The 25587-nt window shown below is 43.5% G+C and overlaps 1 pseudogene; it reads left to right on the top strand.

Moving 5' to 3' along the window:
- Positions 1-21821: 21821 nt before the first annotated feature.
- Positions 21822-22732, top strand: LOC145417506 (uncharacterized; annotated as a pseudogene).
- The last annotated feature ends 2855 nt before the right edge of the window (positions 22733-25587 follow it).

A 25587-nucleotide genomic window follows, 5' to 3' on the forward strand; every position in this document is an offset into this window, starting at 1 on the left:
TGGGCCTGATGGAATCCCTCTTGCTGTCCTCAAGAACTGTGCTTCTGTGCCTACGCCCTGCCAAGGTAAACTCTTTCGCCTTTGTCTTTCAATTTGTACCTTTCCTTCTTGCTGGAAGTTTGCTTTCATTTGGCCAGTCACAAAGAAGGGTGACTATTCCCAACCCCATAACTATCGTCCAATTGCTTTAACATCCTGTTTTTCAAAAGTTTTCGAGTCTATTCTTAACAGAAAAATTTTAATGCATCTTTCCTATCACAACCTTCTTTCTCATCATCAGTATAGGCTCCGTCAGGGACGCTCCACTGGCGATCTTCTCACCTTCCTTTCAGACTCCTGCTCATCCTCCTTTTAGGACTTTGGTGAAAGCTTTGCCATTGTACTTGACATCTCAAAGGCTTTCGATCGAGTCTGGCATAAATCTTTAATTTCCGAACTGCCATCTTACGGTTTCTATCCTTCTATCTGTGCCTTCATCTATAGCTTCCTTTCTGGTTGTTCTATAGCTGCTGTTGTAGACGGCCATCGTTCTTCTCCTATATCTATCAACAGTGGTGTTCCTCAGGGTTCTGTCCTATCACCAACTCTCTTCCATTTATTTATCAATGACCTTCTAAGCTGTACATCTAACCCTATCCACTCATACACTGATGACTCCACCCTTCACCTATCCATTTGGTTCTTGCAATGTCCATCTCAGCAGTTCAACAAACAAGTTATGAGGCTATGGCACACCTAATGTTTGACTTGGCTCGTATCTCTGACTGGGGTAAAAATAATCTTGTTGTTTTTAATGCATCAATGCAACAAAATCTTTCACAGGAGTACCCACTAATGTTTAATAATATACAGCTCAATCCTGCATCATCCTTGAACATGGTTGGAGTTTCATTTACTCGGGACTTATCCTGGAAAGATCATATCGCATCTCTTGTAAAATCTGCATCCAAGAGATTGGGTGTGCTAAGCCGACTCCGTACTTTCTTTACCCCTGCACAGTTGTTGACGTTATACACGGGTTTTATTCACCCCTGTATAGAGTACAATTCTCATGTGTGCGGAGGCTCCCCATTTACAGCTCTTCTCAATAGGGTGGAATCAAAGGCTTTTTGTCTCATTAACTGTCCTCCTCTTATGGTTCCCTTCAACCTGTCTCTTTGCCACACTGTTGCATTTTTATCTCTTTTCTATCGCTACTTCAATGGTCGCTGCTCTTCTGAACTGTCTACTTGCATCCCTGCACCTCTATGACGGATGCGTAGCACCCGTCTAGCAACAAACTCTCATCCCTTTTCTGTTCAACTCTCTAATGCAAGAGTTATCCATTACTCCCAGTCCTTCATTTATGCAACAGGTCAACTCTGGAACTGTCTCCCTCTGTATTTCCTGCTTCCTATGATCTCCAGTCTTTCAAATGCAGTGTGTCCAGGTATCTCGAAATTAACGGACCTAGATTTTGACTTTTTTTTTTTTTCTTGGAAGGAATGGTTTGCTGGCTCCTGGCCTTTGGTTCCTTCTTTCTTGCATTAAAAAATATCCTCTAGCAGTGTCGTAAGGTTTCTGGGCGTGGAGATGGAGTTGCAGAGAGGAGGAAAAGTACGATCACAGCCCATATTTGTGTGTGTGTGTGTGTGTGTGTGTGTGTGTGTGTGATGTGATTTACTGCTGTATGCTTTGATCAGTATGGTACAGATGAAAGCATAGTCCCGTGCAGAGCAGCACATCACAAACAAGAAATATATAGCTGGTGTCCTTCCTCCTCTTGCGCAAACAGCACAGCAAACACCGCAGCCTTTTCTTGTCGGGGATTCTTTCCAGGGTGTGGTGTAGTATTGAGTCCAAGAGTGTCCTATCGTTGACATACCGACAGCGCTTGAATGGCAGTGCTCCTCCATCTCCTCACCTCTGTATTCCTGCTGGAGGTCCGGTGGCCAAGTAACTCCTGATGGGCCAGCTACTGCGGGAGGTGGAGCGATTGTTTCAGGTAGAACTGAGGCTGCAGTTGATGGAGTGGTTGCTGCAGGTACTGGTAGTCGTCGTCACGAGGGAAGGTCAGGGGCATGGTGGAGGACAAGACCCGATACTGGCCACTCCTCCCTCTAGAATGCCAGAAGCTTTGTGGCATATGTGCTCCTGGAATTCTAGAAGAGTCAGAGGCCTGTTGTGTTCTTCTTGTAGAGGGTGTAGGCATTGAAAAAGGCCATGTGAAAGAGGTGAAAGGACATTTTCTTTGTCCACTTGACCATTCTCCTTTGGGTGGGGTAGTATTGGATCATCTGATTGAAATGATCCACCCCACCCATGTGCCGATTGTAGTCCTCCACCATAACCGGCTTGTTGACAGTCTTGATGATGTGATGGAATTTCTCATCTGGACCCTTTACCTTCCCATGCACCTGCTTAGGGAAGGTGATGTCGCTGTGGAAGGTGGACACCATACTTAAGATACACTTGTCCTTCCACAGCAACACCATCACATTGCCCTTGTGCCTAGCTTCCACTCTATCATCAGGAAGGCGTCTAGCACTGCTGATGTCCTGCAGCTCCCTTGGTACTCCCCTTGCAAGTCGACTGTGCCACACACATACACTCTTTTGCCAAAGAGGTGTTCACACAGTGCTACAGAGTTGTAATAATTGTCCATATACAACTTATATCCTTTTTCCTTCAAAGGTTCAACGAGGCCCCACATTGTGTTTTCTAGGGATTTCTTCTCCCCTGCATATATCCCAAAATTCCAAATGTAGCCACTCTTTGCCTCAGCCAAGATGTAAAGTTTGATGGCATACTTTTGGGGCTTCATAGGGTTATAGAGACGGAAGAAGAGCTGACCCTTCCAACCCAGAGATCCCTTATTCTGACTAAGATGTTCACACGGGATGTTAACCTCCTTTAACCTCTGAAGGAGATGCTGCATCACTGTGCGAATGCTTATTAGCCCGTCTTGATTGTCCTCAGGTATGGCAAGACTGTTGAATGCATGAAAGTGCTTCAGGATGGCCCTGAAACGATTTCCACTCATCATCCGCTGAAATATGGGGTAATTGTGTACCTCCATGGACCGCCAATAGTGTCTTATAGTTGGCAGGTCACAAATCCCCATAAGGAAGTACAACCCAAGGAACCTGGCCATCTCCTCTTCATTGCAGAGGTAACAAGCATCTTGTGCAGTCCCCAGGAATTTTGCAAAGTTGATTGTTTCGACCATCAGGTAGGTCAGAAACTCCCAGGAAAAAAAAAAAAAATTGGAAATATTGGAGTGGAGTTGCTGGTGCTGCCATTCTCAAACCTGGAGTTTCAGTGAGGGGGCCAGCATTGGATGTGAATGACCCAGAACCCCAGATTCCACCCTGATGGTCTTCATCTGGGGAAATGCTTGGCTGTGTACGTGTGTGGTGCACATGACCCCGAGTCAAATGACTACCTCGTCTTCCACAACTACCTCGCCTGGGGCCACACCATCCTTGTCTTTGTGGTGGGGAAGGAGATGGTGATGATGATTGTGTTGATGATGGTTGGGTTGATGAAGGTTCAGGTGATTGTGGTGGTGGAGATGGTAGTGGTGAAGATGGTTGTGGTGGAGATGATAGTGGTGGAGATAGTTGTGGTGGAGATGGTTGTGGTGGAGATGGTTGTGGTGGAGATGGTTGTGGTGGAGATGGTTGTGGTGGAGATGGTTGTGGTGCTGCTGCTGCCGATGATGATGGCTGAAATTCAGGGGGAATGAAGTCTGAAGGGGACAGTGACTTAGATGATTTCGTAGGTTCAGATGAGACCAAAATATCTTGGATGGGGGATGAAATGCGAGCAGGTTGGAATGTTATGAGAGTGTAGGGTGACTGTAGGGGTAACGAGGTTTGTGTTTGCAGTGGGAGACTGGAAGAGAGTTGGCGATAAGATGGCTCAGTCTCCGTGGTCATGGCGGTTCCAGTGCTGGTAGTGGTGACTCCAGTGGTGGTAGTGATGGTGCTACTTGCTGTGGTAGTGATAATGGTCATGGCCTTGACCACGGCTTTGGTTTTATCGTGTGCCCTGGGGGAGGATTTAGCTCTCCTTTTCCTCTCCTGCTTTCTCTCCTCCTCATCCCAGTCACTTTTGCACTCGCTCATACCAGCTTCTTTGTTGCAGTCTTCCTCACTTTTCATCTCACTGAATAGATATTTCAAGTATTCCTCCTCCGATAAGCCCTTGCCTGCCATCGTGGTTAGTTTCAGTATAGCAAAGGAATGGTAATGATCGGTTATGGATTTAAATTTGGATGTCTCTGAAATATATAACAAACATACACCTTCTTCACTGGCACACTGCACTATATATAACACACTATCACTAAAACACATGGAAGGTATGGAAGGTAATAATAGAAAACGAAGAATAAGATGGCCTGCGTGCGCTCACACTCCCTCCTAGTCTGACTGCCAAGAGGACACTGAGCTAAAAATAGGGCACTTGTCCTTGTGATAGGCTTGTGAGTGTTCCCATATATTTCCCTCAGACCCTGCCACCCTCACTGTTGACTCACCAAAATCTGACACATTTTCAGCCACAGGAAAAGTTCCTATGATTATTTATAGGGAAGTTGCATCATAGTGCATCATCGGTTACTATTCAGGTTGCAAGGACTTTGACTCGTATTGCGCCATCATGTGCAAAGGGGTTTAATGACATCAAATGTCAGATGAGCCAAACACACACATTATATCAAATTATATGGTGAAATTTCTTCTTCATTCACTTATAATTAATCATAGTAATTCCCTGAGAAGAATACTTGTGTACTGTAACTGTGTGCAGGCCATCCCTCATTCCTTAGTGAATGATGGCAATCTTTATTTTCATTTGGAATGTGAATCTCAGTTGATTCACTCCTCTGACTTCGAGGGCTGCCATATACCCCACATTGTGAAATGGACTGGTGAGATATTTTGGACGTATTGCTATCTTTTATAATCTACTGTTTTCCCTACAGAACTCTTAAGTCCTTTCTTCTTTTGAAAGTTATTTATTGTATTTAGAAGTATAACTCTCGCTCTCTCTCTCTCTCTCTCTCTCTCTCTCTCTCTCTCTCTCTCTCTCTCTCACACACACACACACACACACACACACACACACACACACACACACACACACACACACACACACACATACAAACACACACACACACACACACACACACACACACACACACACACATACACACACTAGATGCGACAGTGAGAGGACATGCCTGTGCATAGCTCTGCACTGGGTCAATCTCGGCCCTCAAATGGCTATACCTAAAAAGTATCTTTATGTGAGTCAAGCTCAGTAATAGATCCAACTAAATAGTGTTCTAATATAAAACAGGATGTTTAAGTAAAACTGTTGTTCCAATAACACAATACAACGAAGTAGGCAGCAGCGCTGAAACAGGCAAATCAGCTGTTTCAGTGTTGACTGTGTAATCTGCGATGAAGAGGAATGCAAAACTGTAAATAGAAGCTTTCTGTTAGTACCAGAAGATGACCACCATCTTTAGCAAATCAAATCTGGAAGAAATTAACAAAAGGGACAAAGGTAGAAAGCAGGATGATGATTTCTACCGGGAACTGGTGGAAATGGAGATGCATAATAAACTGGTAGAACGAGTGTACAGATTACAGAAGGCATTTCAGAGTGAAATACATGAAATTAAAAAGCAGTTGCACATGCAGAAGGAAGAAAAAGAAAATTTAGTAAAGGACATTAATAAGAAAGACACAACAATAGATGAAATATCAGATGAGGTGGGTACACTTAGAAGGAAGATTAGTGAAATGGCAAGCACAGTTGTCAACCATGAGAGTATTATGGAAGAGTTCAGAAATGATACAGAGACAATAAGGCAGGCAAGCACTCTGATAGATCATAGCAGTGACACTGAGGAGAAGATAACCCAGGTAAATGAAGCGATGCAAAGGTACAAAAATGATGTGGAAACCACATATGCTGAAATGTTGAAAGTAAAGAAAGACTTAGAAACAAGAGTTGAAGAAAAGAGCATTAAAAAGGATGTGAAGAAAATAATCCAAAACAATCCAAATTTGGTCAAAGATTCAGCAGACATAAACAAATCTATAGTAATCACTGGTATAGGGGAGGAAGAAATAATAAAAAACAAGATTTCAAGAGACAAAAAGGAGATGGCAAATGTAATGAACATATTGAAGGACGTGTCAGAGGAAATCTGTAGTAAAGACAGAGGAACACAGAAGGCTAGGGAAATATGAGAGAAATAAATCAAGGCCTCCGAAAGTAACCTTCCAGAGTGTAAACACAGTGGAGGAAATACTGAAAAATGCAAACAAACTTATGAAAAAAGAGGACTTAAAAATGTATGGATAAGAAGATGCCTAACTCAAGAGGAACTTGAATTACTAAAAGAAAAGAGGGAGGAGGCAAGAACAAAGAATGATGGAAGATCAGAGGAAGAGAAGAATACATTTTTTACGAAGTAATTGGATTGCAGGTTCGAAAGTGGTACATAAACAGGAGGGAATAAGAAGGAGAAAGGTAGTAGACCCAAGTCATGACAAGTATGTAAACAAGATGATTAAGTTGATGTTCTTTAATGTAGATGGAATGGTATAAAAATTATTAGAGATGAATGATTATATCAAAGAAAAGGAACCACATATTGTTTGCCTAACTGAAACAAAATTAACACCAAGGATATCAAACGATACACTAAACCTAGAGGCATACAACATATGGAGAAGATATAGGAACTTAAGAAAAGGAGGAGGAATTAATAATTAAAAAAAAAGAAAAACTGCAAGCCAAGGAAATAGAACCAGATGTACCCTCACAGGTAGAACTGATCGCAGTAGAGATTAGTACGTCTGAAGGGAAAGTAATTGTGACAAATTTATACATGTCACCCAGATAAAACATTTGGGAAAAAGGCGAATATGAAGACCTGGCAGAGAAAACAGTTCAAAGTTTAAGAGCATTACTACATAGAATGGAGGAGAAATCTGAATGAATTATACTAACTGGAGATTTCAATACAAATATAAATTGGAATACTCTAGATGTAAAAAGCCAGGAAAGCTGTTGGGACCAAAAGCTCCTGGACCTTGTGCAGGAGTCTTTCCTAACACAACATGTAAAAGAAAGCACCAGAAAAAGAGGACTTGACATACCGTCAGTACCAGATCTTATATTTACTAGGCAGGAAAATGATATTCACAATATAATTTATCACCCTGCATCGGCAGAAGTGACCACGCAGTATTAAATTACAGCATCAGGATTGCATATGACATTGTTAATAGTAATGAAAGTTACATAAAGAGCATTAACTACAAAAAAGGCAACTATCATGACCTAAAGAAATACTTCTTATAAACAGATTGGGAAAATGTGCTTAGAGGACAAGATTTAACTGTTATATAATAGAAAGTTCTGTGAACTTTATGAAATAGGAGTCCAGAAGTACATCCCACAGCACAAAGAAGCAGAAAAGAAAATAAAGAAATGGTTTAACATAGAATGTAAAAAATCAGAAGAATAATGAGATTTGTTGTGGAATAGATACTGAAGACACAATAGTGAAAGGGCATATAACAAGTATAAACAGGCAAGAAACGATTATACAAGAATAAGAAGGGAAGCCCTGTAATGCTAGGTGAAATTAGGCTCGACTTCTCGTTCCCATTTCACCTAACGTGGAGAGGGGTCCTCTTTCGAGACCGGAGCTAGTGCAATAAAGAGAGGCAGGACACAAAAACTCTAGGCAACAACCTTTACACGTATATTACCACAGTCAGACACAGGACAAATCAGCAGATATTACAGCACAATATGTAGCAATATAAACCTTTTCTAGGATATGAGTATCTCGCTGGATACTTGCTTCTCTGATACTAATGACAACATAAACAATCCTAATGTACCAGGAGTGCAGAAAATATAGGCGCGCGCGCGGGGGCGCGGGAGGGGGTTGAGTCTCACTAGGAGGAGATAGGGGAGGTGCGGGGAGTGACTCGTGACGGCTAGGGGAAAGTTATGGTAATACTGGAAGGTGGCAGATATTAGCCGAGAAGTTTATATGGTTTCCACTAGAGAAGTTTATATGGTTTCCACTAGCCAAAATACTTTGGTAAATGATTTTATCCTTGACTCACACTTACTTGAGATATGGGAGTGAGAGCAGGTGGTGAACAAGATTTATTGGTAGCGTGGGGGAAGGAGAGAATACTATTAATACTTCCGTTCACAATATTCCTTTACAGTAATGGGGGTATGTCTTTATAGGCACAGGCTTATTAATTGTATAATAGAGATGTCACTCACACGTAGAGTCAATCAGATCTTGTTCCACAGCGTGGGGGAAAGGAGAGAATACTATTAATACTTCCTTCCACAATATTCCTTCACAGTAATGGGGGTATGTCTTTATAGGCACAGGCTTATTAATTATATAACAGAGATGTCACTCACATGTATAGTCAATCAGATCTTGTTCCACATTCGCGTCCTTTAACGTCTCACTGTGATCTGATTTTACCCCGATATTCACTATATGAAATCACTGCACAATACTTGCATTAGGGGAAATCACACTTAAGCTAAATCACTCGTGCTACAATATCACACGTATTCATCAGGGGGATAGGCAGGAATATGTCATCGGTGATCATGCTGGGCTAGGGGCACCGTCAATGCGAGGCATGCCGAGAGGGCACGGGATAGCTCGTAAGGGCGTCCTCTCGCGTCCTGGACTTCCCGTGGCTTCCGGACTTGGCTCCGGCGTGTGGCCCTCGGGACTGGGGCCGAATAGCTCCAGGAACCTCTGTGATAGGTCCCGGCGTCGTGGGGGCGTAGAGAGATCACGCCCGGGTGTCCTGGGGAGAGCCGAGAGAGACTGTGGACTGCGGTCTCCAGCGTCTAGGGGAGCCGACAGGGGAGAGCTGTGGCAGCAACTTCCACTGGGGTCCGTCAGGTGCGTCTGCTCTAGAGCCAGGCGTAGGGACAGAGACCAGAGGAGGCTGGGAGGCCTGTCTGGGTCACTCTGGGACAGGAAGCCTGGGCTCCAGCCTCCTGCCGTGGGGACGTCTCTCTACTCTGCATGCCCTCGGAGCGACCGTAGATCGTCTCACGAGGGAGGGAGTGACAATGGGTCGTCTCTACCACGACACTCTTGGAGTGACCATAGATTGTCTCACGAGGATGGGAGCGACCATAGATCGTCTCTACCGGAACACCTTGGGAGCGACCATAGATCGTCTCTACCGGAACACCTTGGGAGCGACCATAGATCGTCTCTACTGGAACACCTTGGGAGCGACCATAGATCGTCTCTACCAGAACACCTTGGGAGCGACCATAGATCGTCTCTACTGGAGCACCTTGGGAGCGACCATAGATCGTCTCTACCGGAGCACCTTGGGAGCGACCATAGATCGTCTCTACCGGAACACCTTGGGAGCGACCATAGATCGTCTCTACCAGAACACCTTGGGAGCGACAATTGATCGTCTCTACCGGAACACCTTGGGAGCGACCATAGATCGTCTCTACCGGAACACCTTGGGAGCGACCATAGATCGTCTCTACCGGAACACTTTGGGAGCGACCATAGATCATCTCTACCGGAACACCTTGGGAGCGACCATTGATCATCTCTACCTGAACACCTTGGGAGCGACCATTGATCGTCTCTAGCAGAGGGGCGCCGTCTGGAGTATAGTTTCTAACTCCACCCCTAGCCGGCTCAGCAATTCCACTACGCGAAGGTAGTGTCCTTCTCCTACGGTGGCGGCGGCGTGGTGGCTGCATGTCACAGGGGCGCATGGCCCAGGCTGACATGTGTCGCTGTTTCCCGGAGTGGTGGTGGCTGGAGGCGGCCACCCCATGGGGTCCGTATGGGGGTGTCGGCGTATCTGTGGGCATCACTACGCTGTTCTTGGCTTGCCCTGTCGTCGGGGGTACTATGGTATTCTCCGGGGGCACTGTTTTTCAAGCCACGCATTTTAAGCCCAAAAACAGTTTGAGGAGGACATCATAAATAAAAGTACTGATCAACCGAAGCTATTTTACAGCTACAAACGAAGCAAAACCAAAGTACAGGATAAAATACAATCCATTACAGATGAGGGGATCACCTACACAGAAGAGATGAATATTTGTGAAGCCCTAAATAAGAATTTCCAATCAGTCTTTACAGAAGAAAATAATTTTGAGAGGGATTATAAGGAACATGCATGCCCACACATACTACCAAATATACTAATACCAGAAAAAGAAATACATGAGGAGTTAAGTAAATTAGACAAAGGAAAAGCAAATGGTCCTGATGGAATTTCACGTTGGGTACTACATGAATGTGCAAAGGAATTAAGTAAACCATTATCTTTAATTTTCAAGGAATCCTTGGCACAAGGTAAATACCTGATATTTGGAAGAAAGCAAACATTGTTCCCTTATTCAGGAAAGAGAATAGACAAAATCCACTCAACTACCGACCAGTATCACTAACCAGTGTTGTAAGCAAGGTATTAGAAAAGCTGATAAGAAAAGTTTGGGTAAATCATCTAGAACACAATATGATAACAGAAAGACAGTTTGGTTTCAGAAAGGAAAAATCATGTGTTACTAATTTGTTGGGCTACTATGATAGTACAACAGAAACATTACAGAACAGAGAAAGATGGACGGACAGTATCTATTTAAATTTCAAGAAAGCATTTGACAGTGTACCGCATCAAAGACTTTTATGGAAACTGTTCCATCAAGGAGGAATCCGAGGCAAACTGTACTGCTGGATGCAAGATTTTCTTTAAAAAAAATGAGAACAGTACTAAGGGGAAATTACTCATCATTGAGGGAAGTGACTAGCGGAGTTCCACAGGGCTCAGTGCTGGCACCAATCATGTTTTTAGTGTATATAAATGATATAGACAGTAACATTGGAAATGAAAGCTATCTAAATATGTTTGTTGATGATGAACAGACTATCTCCGGCTGACCACATCAGTGAGAAAGTATGGAACATGTATACACCGCTTGCAAATATGAGAATAGCATTCACATACATAAATGAAGACATGATAAGAAAGATGATAACATCCTTCATCAGACCAACCCTGGAGTATGCATCAGTAGTCTGGAGTCCTTATCTCAAAAAACACTTAGATAAGATTGAAAAAGTTCAAAGGGCTGCTACAAGATGGGTACCAAGCTTAAGGGATCTAAGCTACGAAGAAAGGAGAAAAACTGAATCTACCTACATTACAGGAGAGAAGGAAAGGAGGTGACATGATTATGCTATATAAATGCATATCAGGGAAGGAGTAAATAGACCTAAATGATATCATAATCTATGGGGATGCATCAGCAAGAGGACACTGCAAAAAACTGCATAAGAAGAGAGGCGATAAAGATGTAAGGAAATTTAGTTTTCCAAATAGGGCAATTGATCAGTGGAATGCACTACCGAATGAAATAGTGTGTGCCAAAATAATTAATAAATTTAAGGATATGTACGATAAAAATGGTTTAAGGCACGGGACAGTACGAGCTTGACTCATACCCGTAAAGATATAATTAGGTAAGAACGATTAGGTAAGAACACACGAGATAGAGAGAGAGAGAGGGGGGGGGGAGATGTGTGCATAGGGGAAATAGAGTTTGGGAAAGCACAGTATATAATAACTGCAGCGGGAGAGTTGATGGATTAATGCAGCGGCAGTGGTCCAAGTCCAATTAGCAACTGGCAGTGGATTGGGAGGAGGCAAAGGGAGAGGTGGAGTGGGGATGAGAAGAATTTGGGGACTGGGAGTAGGATGTGTGGATTTACTGGTGAAGTATGGACAAGATCTGGGAACTCCAGGTCTGGCCGACTGGAGGGTGAAGGTGATGGGGAGGGCAAGGTGGCTCTAAGGCTAAGGTTATGGTGGTAGAATGATGTGGTGGAAAATGCAAAGCTGTTAAAGATGCTAAGGTGAGAGAAAGGCTTCGTGATGGAAAGGCTGGAGTAATGAAAATGCCGGAGTGATGGAAAGGCTAGAGTAATGGAAATGCTGGAATAATGAAAAACTGGAGAGCTACATAATCTGGGGGGATGCAGAGGCTGGGGGGATGCAGAGGCTGGGTTGGTGGAAAGGCTGGAGTGATGGTAACACTGGAGTGATGGTAAGGCTGGGGTGGTGGTAAGGCTGGATAGTTGCTAAGGCTGGGGTGGTGGTAAGGCTGGAGAGTTGCAAAGGCTGGGGTAGTGATACTGCTGGAGAGTTGCAAAGGCTGGGGAAATGGAAAGGCTAGGATATGAAGAGGCTGAAGTGATGGAAAAGCTGGAGTGACGAAAAAACTAAGTTAGTGGAAAGGCTTGGATGATGAAAATCTTTGGGTGATGTAAGGCCTGAATGATGGAAGGGCTGGAGTGATGAAAAAGCTGGTGGGATGGAAACGCTACGGTGATGGAAAGGTTGGAGTGTGGGAAAGGTTGGAGTGGTGGAAAGGCTGAGTGAATGAAAAGCTGTAGTTATGGAAAGGCTGGAGTGATAGCAAGGCTGGAGGGAAGGCATGGCTGGAGTGATGGAACGGTTTGGGTGATGGAAAGGCTTGGAGTGAAAGAAAGGCTTGGGTTATGGAAAGGCTGGAGTGATGGAGAGGCTGGGGTGATGGAAAGGCTGGAGTGATGGAAAGGCTGGGGTGATGGAGAGGCTGGGGTGATGGAAAGACTGGAGTGATGGAAAGGCTGGGATGATGGAAAGGCTGGGGTGATGGAAAGGCTGGAGTGATGGAAAGGCTGGGGTGATGGAAAGACTGGAGTGATGGAGAGGCTGGGGTGATGGAAAGGCTGGGGTGATGGAAAGGCTGGGGTGATGGAAAGGCTAGAGTGATGGAAAGGCTGGGGTGATGGAAAGGCTAGAGTGATGGAAAGGCTGGGGTGATGGAAAGGCTAGAGTGATGGAGAGGCTGGGGTGATGGAAAGGCTAGAGTGATGGAAAGGCTGGGGTGAGGGAAAGGCTGGGGTGATGGAAAGGTTGGGGTTAGGGAAAGGCTTGAGTAATGGAATGGCTGGAGTAATGGAAACGCTGGTGTGATGGAAAGGCTGGGTGAATGAAAGACTGGGGTGAAAGACAGGCTGGAGTGGTGGCAAGGCTGGAGATAAGGAATGGCTGGAATGATGGAAAGACTGGGGTGGAGGAAAGGCTGAAGTGATAGCAAAGCTGGAGGAAAGGAAAGGCTGGAGTGATGGAATGGCGATGATAGAAGGGCTGTAGTGATGGGAAGGCTGCAGTAGTGGAAAGACTGTGTTGGCAGAAAGGCTGTAGTGATGGAAAGCCTGGCGTGATGGAAAGGCTCTGGTGATGATAATGATGGGGTGAGTAAAAGGTTGAGGTGACGGAAATTCTGGAGCGATGGAAATGCTAGGGTGATGGAAAGGCTGGGTTGATGGAAAGACTGGGGTGACGGAAATGCTGGTGTGATGAAAAAGCTGAAGTGATGAATATGCTAGGGTGATGGAAAGGCTTGATTGATGGAAAGGCTTTGGTGGTGGAAAGGCTTTGGTGATGGAAAGGCAGGGTTGATGGAAATGTCGAGGTGGTGGAAGGGCGAGGTGATGGAAAGGCTGGGGTGATGGAAAGAATGATTTGGTGGAAATGTTGGGTTGATGGAAAGGCTGGATTGATGGAAAGGATGGGTTGATGGAGGGTTGGGTGTTAAAAGGGCTGGGGTGATGGGAAGGCTGGAATGATAGAGAGGCTGGGGTGATGGGAAGGCTGGAATGATGGAAAGGCTGGGGTGATGGAAATGCTGGATGGTAAAAAGGCAGGGTGGTAAAATGGCCTAGTGGTAAAAAAAGGTTGGGATGATGGAAAGGCTGGGTTAATGGGAAGGTAGGATTGATAACATGGCTTGTCCCGTTTGCTGCTGATTGGTTAATACTGCGGCTCTTTTCCATTTCATTATACGACTATTAATTTTGACACTGAATATCACTTTCAACCTCACATCATCCATCACTGCTCAGCATTCAAGCTGGGGAGTGGCTCAGGCTCCTTGAACACAGGCTCTCCACTCTCTGCCCCTGTCTCTCATGGATATCTTTGGTATGTGGTCTGCTCGACGTCAGGAGAAGGGCAGTTTATTTCTATTGTGGTCATGGACTTGATAGTATGTTCCCTGTGACCCAGCAGTCCTCCACCCTGTCATACATCTTTACATGAGACCATTTTGATAATAATATTCACTATCTTTTTAAGATCATGTTGAATACATGCTGCAGGTTTCTCACTCGGGGAATTGAGTGATGATATTAGCAGAGGTGTTTTTATGACATGCCAGAAGATCGTCTGGAAGTTTAATAAAAGTTGTATTAAACCGTAGGATGTAGCAAGGGATCTTGCAGACATCTCCCGCGGTGCGGCAAAATGGCAGTTTTGGTCACTCTTACAAATTTTGATGAAGGGTATATCAGTGGCTAGGAAATTGCATCATGCAGCTACCCACAGATTTTTTTTTTTTTTTTTTTTTTTAACTAGCATAGTTTTGGAAAAATAATTGTCAGGAATGTCATTTTTTGCAAGAACATGAAAACAATGCTTTGAGAGAGAGAGAGAGAGAGAGAGAGAGAGAGAGAGAGAGAGAGAGAGAGTGTAATGCGTATTGGGGCAGAAGAGAAAGGCTGAGAACAGGCTTTTGCCAGTCTCCCTGCTCGCAGGGTGGGTTGCCAGCTCGCTCCGTACGCTGCGATACGAGCTTAGGACGGTACTTTTACACCCATTATTTACCACCCTACTTCTGTTCCGTTACCTCCTATTGACCTTACATTTGATTTTATGTTATTCTAAAAAATTAGGACCCACGACTGCCTCTCTTTGGATGGTAATATTGCGGAAAATGCTTTACAAAGCGCGTACTTTTGGGTGATTGTTGCTGGTGCAACTTAGCAACTGGGCTCAAGATAGGAGGTGAGAATGAGAGCTGCCAGTTACCATTATAACCCATAAAATTTTTGTCACGCTGATCCTTCTATAAATTTTGTGGTGCATTGTTGAAAATAGCATTCATAAGAGGTATGTCACAGCTTTCCGGGACACCTCCACATCAGGTATGTCGCAGCCCTTAGCTTAAAAACACTCAAATCACCATACTGTTCTTACCAGAACCTGGTATCGAGCTCGCTGCCTCTCAAATGGTTTGCAACTTTTCTACCACCACCAGATTCACAAGTACATTCATTACAATTTTCCTTTAGTTACTATATTTTTCCCCCGAGGAAGACAGACCGGAAGATTCTGCATCCCACCAAATTCACAAGTAAAACTACTATAAATTTCCTTTAGTAACTACAAATGCTTGAGGGCCTTACAGGCCCTCTCGCACTTGCTCCTGTGGAGGGCTCTCACGCTGCATGCTCACTTTTTTGTGCTTCACACTCGTTTCCTCGTGGTTCTCACTCGTTTCCTCACGCTTCGCACGTGCGCATTGCAATCATTGCAGGTAATCCGAGTCATATTAATGTGCTGTTCTAGCCTAACGTTGTCACTATCGGCCGTCAAGGCGACATTGAAGGGTCCATGATGGTCCATTTATGTGCTGTTCTAGTCTAACATTGTCACTTGGATTTTTTTTGCAGCAAACCAATTGATCGTGTTATTTGCAGCTTCGGGAATGGAACCCAAATCATCTGCACGCAAGTCCGAGAGATTAACCACTCGGCCACGGCAGCCGACTGGGCGCTGGGAACAGCGTTTTTTAGTCAAAATTTGATCGCTCTTAAATATAGTAAAATTTTTTCAATCGTGATGGGACCAAGTTTTTTCACATCAGCAATTTTTTTTTTTTTGCGATTTTTGTGGCAATTTTTGGTGCGATTTGAATGTGTAGTTTCGGCTGCCCAAAATACACACACACACACGCACACACACACACACACACACACAAGGCTACTGCTATAGTATATTAGATTTTTGTCCCCTGAGGAAGAATGAGACTGGAAGATTTTGCATCCCTCTTTCCTTATTCTTAGTTCTAAAGTGTATTTATGAGTTAGAATTTATTGTAATTTTTGTTTTTTGTTTTTTCTTTCTTTTCTTAATTATTTTTTTCTTTTTCGTGAGCCCAGGCCAGTGATTTAGGGGTCAGCTCAGTGGTCAAGGGTGCATGCCAGCAGGAAATTAGTGCTGTTCTTCAGTTCAAGAAGTTTTGGGATTGCTAGTGGTCAGCCTATACGCAGCACGCGCGTGTGCGTGCGTGTGTGTGTGTGTGTGTGTGTGTGTGTGTGTGTGTGTAATTTTCACCGGTTCGGTCAGGATCACTTGATGGTCGTGATCGTCAGCTTTTACCCTCCCAGAAGGGAGCTGAGAGCTCATATAGTCCGATCTAAGGGCAAGGCTGTGACCTTCACACACCCACACACCCGTCCCCTTGCTCAAGGGGGACAGTAACCACCCACTTCGTCAGTGAAATTTTTCGCAACCTGAGCGAGGCGCGAACTCCCGTCTACCAGATGGCAAGCGAGAACGTTACCACTGCACCAGTGAGCGGTGTAGTGTGTGTGTGTGTGTGTGTGTGTGTGTGTGTGTGTGTGTGTGTGTGTGTGTGTGTGTGTGTGTGTGTGTGTATAACTATATTGTGCTTATTTCATACGCATAGGATATATATCTACCTAGTCTATGTCTCAAATGTTTGTGTTTGTTTTTGCCCATGGAAATATTGCTCTGTTTTGCTGTAAGTTCTCTATTAAGTCTAAATAGACTTCAATGCTAGAGTATTAATTTTACACAACACGCATAGTATGATACTTGCAGTTTTAAAAAAATATTCATTTAACCCCTAAAAGGCAGTTGGCGTTCCTGTTCCACAGGCCTATTATCTTTCAGGAGTGTGGTGTGGGTCTCAGTACTGATTGCTTCACAGAATGCTCCACACTGAAACATATCATTGTGGACGTTGTAGGAATATGAACAGTTATACATAATTATAATTATAACTGTAGACATGAAAAATTTTGCATATATATATATATATATATATATATATATATATATATATATATATATATACATATATATATATATGTGTATATATATATATATATATATATATATATATATATATATAGATAGATAGATAGATAGATAGATATATAGATATAACACAGGAGAGAAGGTCAGTTTTGGTGTTCGGCGCCCTGGAGGGAGCGTCATCTAATATATATATATATATATATATATATATATATATATATATATATATATATATATATATATATATCAATCAATCATTTCCTGTGGCACCCCACGGGATGCATAGGGCCTCAATGAACTCTCTCCACCAATATTTGTCTCTTGCCATCTCCTTCAGGTCCCACCAACACTCCTCTCCTGCTTCTTTTTTCATTGTCCTCAACCAGGTTTCCCTCGGCCTACCTCTACCTCTTCTTCCTCTAGCAATCCACTCTGGCACATCCTGTATTAAACTACCTTCTTTTCTGTATATGTGCCCCAGCCACTTCCAGCGAGACAGTCTCACATATTCATTAACTGGTTCCACTCTCGTAATATCCCTTACTCTTTCATTTGCAACTCTGTCTTGCCACTTTACCCCAAGAATCCTTCTCAGTATTTTATTCTCAAATCCTAATACTTTCTGATCTATTGCAATTGTACTGTACCATGACTCATGCCCGTAAATTAGAATTGGTCTAACCATGGACTTGTAAATTTTCACTTTAGTATGTACCGAAAGCATATTATTATTCCAAACAGATTTCAACATTCCAACAGCTCGCCAAGCCTGTCTAATCCTCTCCTCAATTTCATTGTTTAATGATCCATTAGATGATACAATCGTTCCCAGATATTTAAAGTTTTCTACATTCTTCACCACATTATTCCCAATTACACAATCGATTTGGTTCTCCACGTTCATATTAATAATTTCAGTCTTTCCACAATTTATTACCAATCCCACTTTTTCTCTTTCCTCCACCAGACAATCAAGTACCCTCTGCATCTCGTAAATACTTCCGCAAAGCAGTACAATATCATCAGCATAGCCCAAATCCACCAGCTTCTTATTTTCTTTCCAGTTAATTCCTGCACCTGTTCTCCTTACAACCTTTTTCATGACATAATCCATAACCAAAACAAACAACAATGGCGAAAGAACTCCTCCTTGAATCATATATATATATATATATATAGACATAACACAGGAGAGAAGGTCAGTTTTGGTGTTCGGCGCCCTGGAGGGAGCGTCGGTTATGATGTTATCTTCTCCTCTGATGTGGTAGACTTTTCTGTTGTGTGACTGGATGAGGAGTGCTCAGCGAAGAACATGCTGATTATGTACTTTCTCTCAGTCGATGAATGTTATGGTCAGAGTAGACATCTATGACTTTTGGATGATGCAGTAAGTAACTCTCAAACTTGATCATGGATGAGACCAGTGCCAGACCCTCCTTTTCTATGGATAATTGGTGCTGCTTCAGCTTAGCAAAATAGTAAGCGACTGGGTGGAGGACGCCACTATGGAGATCACGTTGTAGCAGTGCCACACGTTGTAGCAGTGCGTCTATTTGTAGGTAGAAAGGCTGGGCGTTGTATGGTCCTCTCAACACCAGGGAGGATGCAAGGAAGGCTTTGAGTTTGTCAGAAGCCTGCTGGAATACCGGCGTCCACCGGAATACCCGCTTGATGCTCTTCATGGCAGTTAGGGGGGCAGCCACGGCAGCAAAGTTAGAACAGAATCGCCGGTAGTAGCAGCACATCTCCCAAAACTGCATCATTTATTGACGTGTCTGTGGAGGAGGAAATGTGAGAATGGCATCAACATTTTCGTGTTTAGGTCTCACCAGCCCGCTTCCCACTGTGTGACCAGGATATGAAACAGTGCCTTTAGCAAAGTGAGATTTTGCCAAGTTGAGTGTGAGGCCCGCTTCTCTGAGATGCTCAAACAGCCGACAGAGTAGCTCAAGGTGTTCCTCCCAGCTGTCCGACGTCACCACCACATCGTCGAAATATGCCGCCGTACCAGGCATCCTTAGGTGACGTAGTTGATGACATGTTGGAAAGTCGCGGCAGAGTTGCAAAGGCCGAAACTGAGGACTGTAAGAGAAGAGGCCATGAGGGGTGATAAATGATGAAATTTCCTTAGCACTGCCAATATCCTCGACAGAGATCTAGGGTGGTGATATATGTAACTCTGCTAACCTTATCTAATAGGTCTTCCACTAATGGGAGTGGCAAAGAGTCTAAGCCAGTGATTTTGTTAACCTTCCTGAAATCTGTGAAAAAACGGTACATACCATAGCTTTGGGTACTAGAATACAAAGAGAAGCCCAAGGAGAGGTATTTGGTTCTGCAAAATCGTTCTTGAGTAGATGCTGTACTTCCTGGTCCATTATTTTTTACTTGTCTGTAATTGGGTTTGACATCTTGAATGATTAATTTTATGTCATGTTTGAGTATTCTAAAAGATCCAGGTAAGTCAATGATGATGGAAGGAAAAGCATGAATTAAAATGGTTAGATCATCATAATGCTCAGAGTCTAGACGAGCTTTGAGGTTCTGCAAAATCTCACTGTTAGGAGGATTGCCCCTAGGGGATGGAAATTTGGTATCTTGTAAAACTAAGGGGGAGTTGTCTTCTGTCTTCCACTCTTCCATACCTACAAATAAATATACTACATCCTGCTGTTCTGATCGATCCTCTCACGTTCTCTGAATGTACGGTTTCATCAAGCTCACATGAACCAATTGGGTGTGTTTTCGTCTATCAGGTGTCTGGATAATATAGTTGTTGGGTGACGCTTTCTTTGACACAACATAAGGCCCAGAATATTTGCTTTTAAGAGGTGCATCAGGGATCGGAAAGAATACTAGCACCTTATTACCTACTGTGAATGATCGAGTTACAGCACATCTTTGTTGTTCTGTCATACGTTTTTGTGCCTTGCCAAGGTTTTCGATAGCTAGCTGTTGAACTTTGACCAGTTGCTTCCGTAAGTTATCTGTATATTTTGCCACTGTGATGTTGTTGACGGTGTTGTTTGGAATCACTTGTCTTTTAGCAATTTCTTCTGAATAACAGTTCAAAGGGAGAGTACCCCATACTCTCCTGAGGACTTTCCCTGATGGCAAGTAACAACCAGTTAGTATTTTCATCCCAATCCCTGTCACTTTCAAAACAAAATTTCTCAGGCATTGTTTTTAATGTTTGATGGAATCTCTCCAGACAGCCATGAGATTGGGGCCTCTAAGTGGAGGAAGTCACATGATGTACATTGAGTTCTTTGATGTCTTGTTTGAACAGGCGGCTTATGAAATTAGTACCCCTATCTGTCTGTATAATGCTTGGAATCCCTGCTGTGGTGAAGAAATGTAACAGGTGTTTTACAGTTGTTTTGGCTATGATGTTTTTGACAGGGATGGCTTCTGGGTATCTAGTAGTGGGATCCATTAATGTCAACAGATATTCATTATCTTTCTTTGTTTTGGGCAAGGGACCTACACAATCAATTATTACTCCATCAAAAGGCTCTAAGTTTACTGCAATGGGATTGATGGGAGCCAGGAGTATTACTTGATTTGGATTCCCAAAGTACCTGACATAAATTGCATGATTTCACATAATCAGAATTGTTCTTCTGCATGCCTGGCCAGAAAAAGTGATTCATCACTTTGGCATAAGTTTTCTTGATATCTAGGTGACCAGCCTGTCCATCATGAGCAAGTAGAATTTGACCTTTCATGTGGATTCTGGCATTACTACTTGGTGTGTCTCGGCCCATGTGTCTGTGTCAGTAAGCTGTGGTGGTCGGTAAGCTCTCATCAATACACCTTCTCTATTGACAGTAACATGAGTCTTACCGAAACCATCATCTGACACTAAGTGTCTGATAGAGGTCAAGGACGAGTCTGATTGTTGTGCCTTTATGAGGTCTTCTTTTGAGATTATGTTGTCATAAGCATTCTCTGAAGGTACTGGGGTATTAAGGTAAGGTAAGCCTTATCCAGAGCTGCTTGTGCCCTGGATACTGCACAAATAGGAAAAACATCATGATCCTCCTCCTTGCCAACTAGGGGAACAACAGGATTATCCATTATTGTAGGAGCTGGAACCACCCGACAGCCTGTGATGTTACCGAGTAGAAGATGAACATCAATGATAGGGAGAGGCTCGTTAGTGACCGCTACTTTCTCTACACCTGAGTAAATAGGAGACTCTAAGTCTAAGTAAACTTTAGCTAATGGGAAGGACATCTGTGAGGTTAAACTAGCTAGTACCACTTTCTCCCCTGTGTGTGCAGCCTGAATGTCACGGAATGCCTTTACGTGCAGAACTGATTTGGCAGCACCTGTGTCATGTAGAATTGTGATAGGGTATGAAGGAGAGTTAGGGGACAGGGATACTTGACCTTGAGTCTTAAAAGGCACGAAGAGTTCAGTGTTAGTTTCCATACTAGTGGTGGCAATGGGTTTGGATGGGGGTAACCCAGAATCCTTCTTTGCTGTTCAACACTTTGGATTATTACAATTTTGAATTACATGGCCTTTTGTTTTGCAGTAATTGTAACGATGTCTGTTCCTTTATGTTTCCATATTATTTATTCTTATTTTGTAAATAATTAGGAAATAAAAAAAAAAAGGTTATGATGTGACTACATAGAATTTGATTTCTTTTAATAACATTGTTTATTTGCAAAATTCTTCCATGTTTTCTGTTTTACTGCATTGATTCTGAATATATGTTGACATTCCCAAAAAACACCAGGCAAGTTGACAAGGACTTTCCATTATTCCTTACAACTGATGACCCTGGAGTGACCAGCCTACACCGTCATGCCTGCTGACAATCAAGACAAGAACACCATGGAGACCCCAACCGTGAATGCCGTTGGGGTAAGGTTGTTGCGGTAAGGTTGTCGCCCTTCTCTTCCAAGAAGCCCATCTCCTGGTTCCATGAACACCTTTGCGGTGAGGTTGCCTCTCCTGGTTGCAGTAAGGTTGTCTCTCCTGGTTCCGTGAATGCAGTTTTGGTTAGGTTGTTGCCCTTCTCTTCCAAGGAGCCCATCTCCTGGTTCTGGCAGGAGGAGGTCCAGTTCCGTCTGTGGAAAGTCACCAACCCCCGCACCAAGGCGGACTACGTGTTGGAAGCCATTCCAGAAGACCTGTTTCCCCGCATCTTGGCATGGCTGGACGAAAAGGATGATGATGTCAAATATGAGGATCTCAAGACTTACTTTAAGAATTTACATTTTGTCAGCAACCGGCCCCAACTTCTCAGTATACCACAGCTACCTCTGGGGGACATTACAGCACGTGCAGCCTGGAATGAGATTCAAGCCCTTGCTTGGCTGCCTGAAATAAACCCTACAGCCAAGCAACCACTATGTGTAAACTTACTTCGTGAGCTATGGCTGTGATGTCTGCCCCTTTCTGCGAGAGCTGCCCAACATGATGCTGACGAAAGCCCTATGGAAGCCCTCATAAAGAAGGTAGATGAGCTTATCAATGCCACCAGGGCTTCCCGTATCTCTGACACCATCTGCTCTGCCCCATCCGAGGAGCTTTCCAACATCAACAACACTAAGACCTTCACCCACGTGGGGCCACCCACCAACCAGAACCATAACTGCACACCCGGAGCTTGCAGTCAATTTCTGCCTTCCAGACTGTGCTACTATCACAACAAGTTTGGAGCAAATGCATGCAACCGAATCCCCGGATGCCAGTGGCCAAAAAACGTGTAACTGGGTTGCCGCTAACTGTGTCGGTGGTCTCTCAATACCCTGAACTACCAAACACCCATGTTCTCGGTCCACTGTGCTCAGGATTCTACATCACGAATTTCTTTATCTGGCCACAAGTTCCTGGTTGACACAGCTGCCTTCCTTTCCTTATTTCCAGCTACAGTTAACGATAGGACCCACCACAGTAAGCAACTATCCAAAATCAAACTCTACATAGTTGCATGCATGACATTTTTTTATTTCCTAATTATGTACAAAGTAAGAACAAATAAAATGGTAACATAAAGGAACAGACGTTGTTACATAATTATAAAAAAGGTGGGAATCAGAATTCTGACTATCTGCGACAGTCCTCAGCATATTGTGCTTTTTTAATACTGGACCATCAGAGGATGATCTCATTGCGTTTTTGACTGCGATTCCAACCGCTGAGTGATCAAACCAATAATTTATGGGCAGCAGCCAGATCTGTAGTGTTTTCTACATTTTTCTCCCTTTATTCTTCAGTATACTGTACCTCAGGATATAGAAGGGCAGTCTGGACTTGAACCGCTCGAACACTATCAAGTTAATTAGCTCTAACATATTTTTTGTTTCAGTTGCCTCTAGCCATTTTTTGAATATTCTAAGCAACTCCTGAGCGAACTCTGCAAAAGTTTGATTGACTCCCTTCTGGAAGTTCCTCAACTGTTGTCGGCAACTAGGGAGTGACTGAATATCCCTGAGAATCACCGTCTTGACTCGATCGTAATGGTTACTGTAGGTTCATTTAGGGAAGTGTATTCCTTTTGAGCTTTGCCTACCAACTTGGGTACTAGGGTAGACAACCACTGATCTCTAGGCCACTCATTCTGTGTTGCTATTCTCTCAGATGGCCTGAAGTAGCTATCTACACCCACTTCAATGATTACTAGTAACTGTGAGGATACCTCTCCTGGCCTGAACTTTTTCAGCTCCTGCTGACACTTTCTTTGTTCTTTTTCGTCCTTAGCCTGTAACTACCTTATCTGCATTTCTGTCTGTGCCTTCTTCTCATCTGATGCTATCTCTGCTAACCTAATTTCTACTTGCTTCCTCTCTTTCTCAGCTTGAATCTGGTATTCTAGTTGCTGCTTCTCTTTCTCAATTTCCATCTGGTATTCAGTTGCTGCTTCTCTTTCTCAATTTGCATCTGGTATTCTAACTTAATTTTCTTAAATTCAAATAGTTTTGGGGGATCCATCTCCTTAACTGCAGGTTGAATCCTTGGCCTAGTGGTTTCTTCTTTTGATCCCATCGAAAAGCCTGCAGGTCTTATAGTCTGCAAGGCTACCTCTGGCAATACATTAGCCTCTACAAGTCCTTCTACGACTGTATTCTTCATTACTTCCTTTTTGCATGTGAGCTGTAACATGGATGTTATAATGCTCTGCTATTGTTAGCCAATCTTCCCTAAAAAATCCTCCAAGACTAAATGAAGAAGTGATGACTGAAAATATCGTAGAGAATATGGTAAGAGGTAAGAGTGAATATTCGGTTGGGGACAAGACAAACTGAGGCAGAGGACGCAGTTAATAACTCCGGTCAATATTAATTCGCGTAAGGAAACTGAATTTCAATTCTCGAGTGTTTTTTGCTCGATAAAGGAATGGGGTTAGGGACAAGAAACCACTGGTTAAAGGTAATTTGTCTATTCGGGTCCCGAGTGTTAACATTTGTTAACAATTTAAGACTTGAGCATAAAACATTGAATAACTAGGTGTCCCAAGAGAGCTCAGTGTCCACGATGCCGGTCTTTCCCTACTAAAAAAAAAAACGAACAATTGACTAATTGAACTAGTGTGTAATGGTTTTCAAATGACCCGGTTAACAACACGATAACTGTTCACTGAACGCCTGCCGCTGTGATACTTTAGATAGTGGACAGTTATGATGTTGAGTGTTCTTAGCCACCACTCCTGTTCACAAAAAATAATCAATTCGTTTTATGGGCTATTTCTGGCTAAGGCTGCACCGTCCTGTCACGGTCGCCATTAAAATGTAACGATGGTAAGCACAGGTTCGTTTTAGAGAATAATAAAAATAATACCAATTTATTTAGCTCAAATGTAACTAAAGATAATTATTAAGATTACAATCTTGGCCCAACACATACACCCCCAAAATAAATACAGTTAAACAAAAGAAAATTTACCAAAAAAAAAAAAAGGGAGAAAAATTAAGAAAAAACAAAACTACATATGTGCACAGCAGTGACAGCCCGGTCAGCACACTCAACGTAGGGGAGCCCGCACTTCCCACAGCGAGATCCCAGCAGGAGGATATGATGCTGAGGGGAGGTGTGTAGTGATCGGAGCCATGCAAGGACTGACTCTGGGATCCCGAGCTCTGATATTGATGGCTCAGTTTGGGCTTCACTCAGCTGCTCTGTGACTCTCCTTAAAGCTTCGGCCGAGTAGGAGGTGTGACGAGACTGAGCGAGCGACTGCAGGGTTGTTTGATGGGAAGGTGAGGCAAGATGGTGGTGCGGTTGTTGGTGGCGTAGATATTAGCTTGGTGATGTGGTGGTGCCGGAGCGGTAAGTATAACAATATATATATATATATCATCTCATCAGCAGTTTGAGTGTCCACTGCAGGACCGGGCTATTCCTATCGAAGTGGGGACGATACAGCCAATGTATCTCTACCAAGTGGCTTAGGCTGTCTAGTAGAGATTGTATGTAGGGTGAGAAGTGCTTGTAACTGTAACTATAGTGTTGGAGTGGCTTTGGATGTGTGTGTATTCTGTGAACCAAGTGTAATCGGCCCGCGCAAGCAGACTGGGTGCAAGGATACTTTATAGTATGCGACACTGGTTCAATCACAGCACCTCTT

The sequence above is a fragment of the Coenobita brevimanus genome, chromosome 110 (genome assembly GCF_032717465.1).
Source record: "Coenobita brevimanus isolate Jiangsu-jjx chromosome 110, ASM3271746v2, whole genome shotgun sequence".
Taxonomy (NCBI): domain Eukaryota; kingdom Metazoa; phylum Arthropoda; class Malacostraca; order Decapoda; family Coenobitidae; genus Coenobita; species Coenobita brevimanus.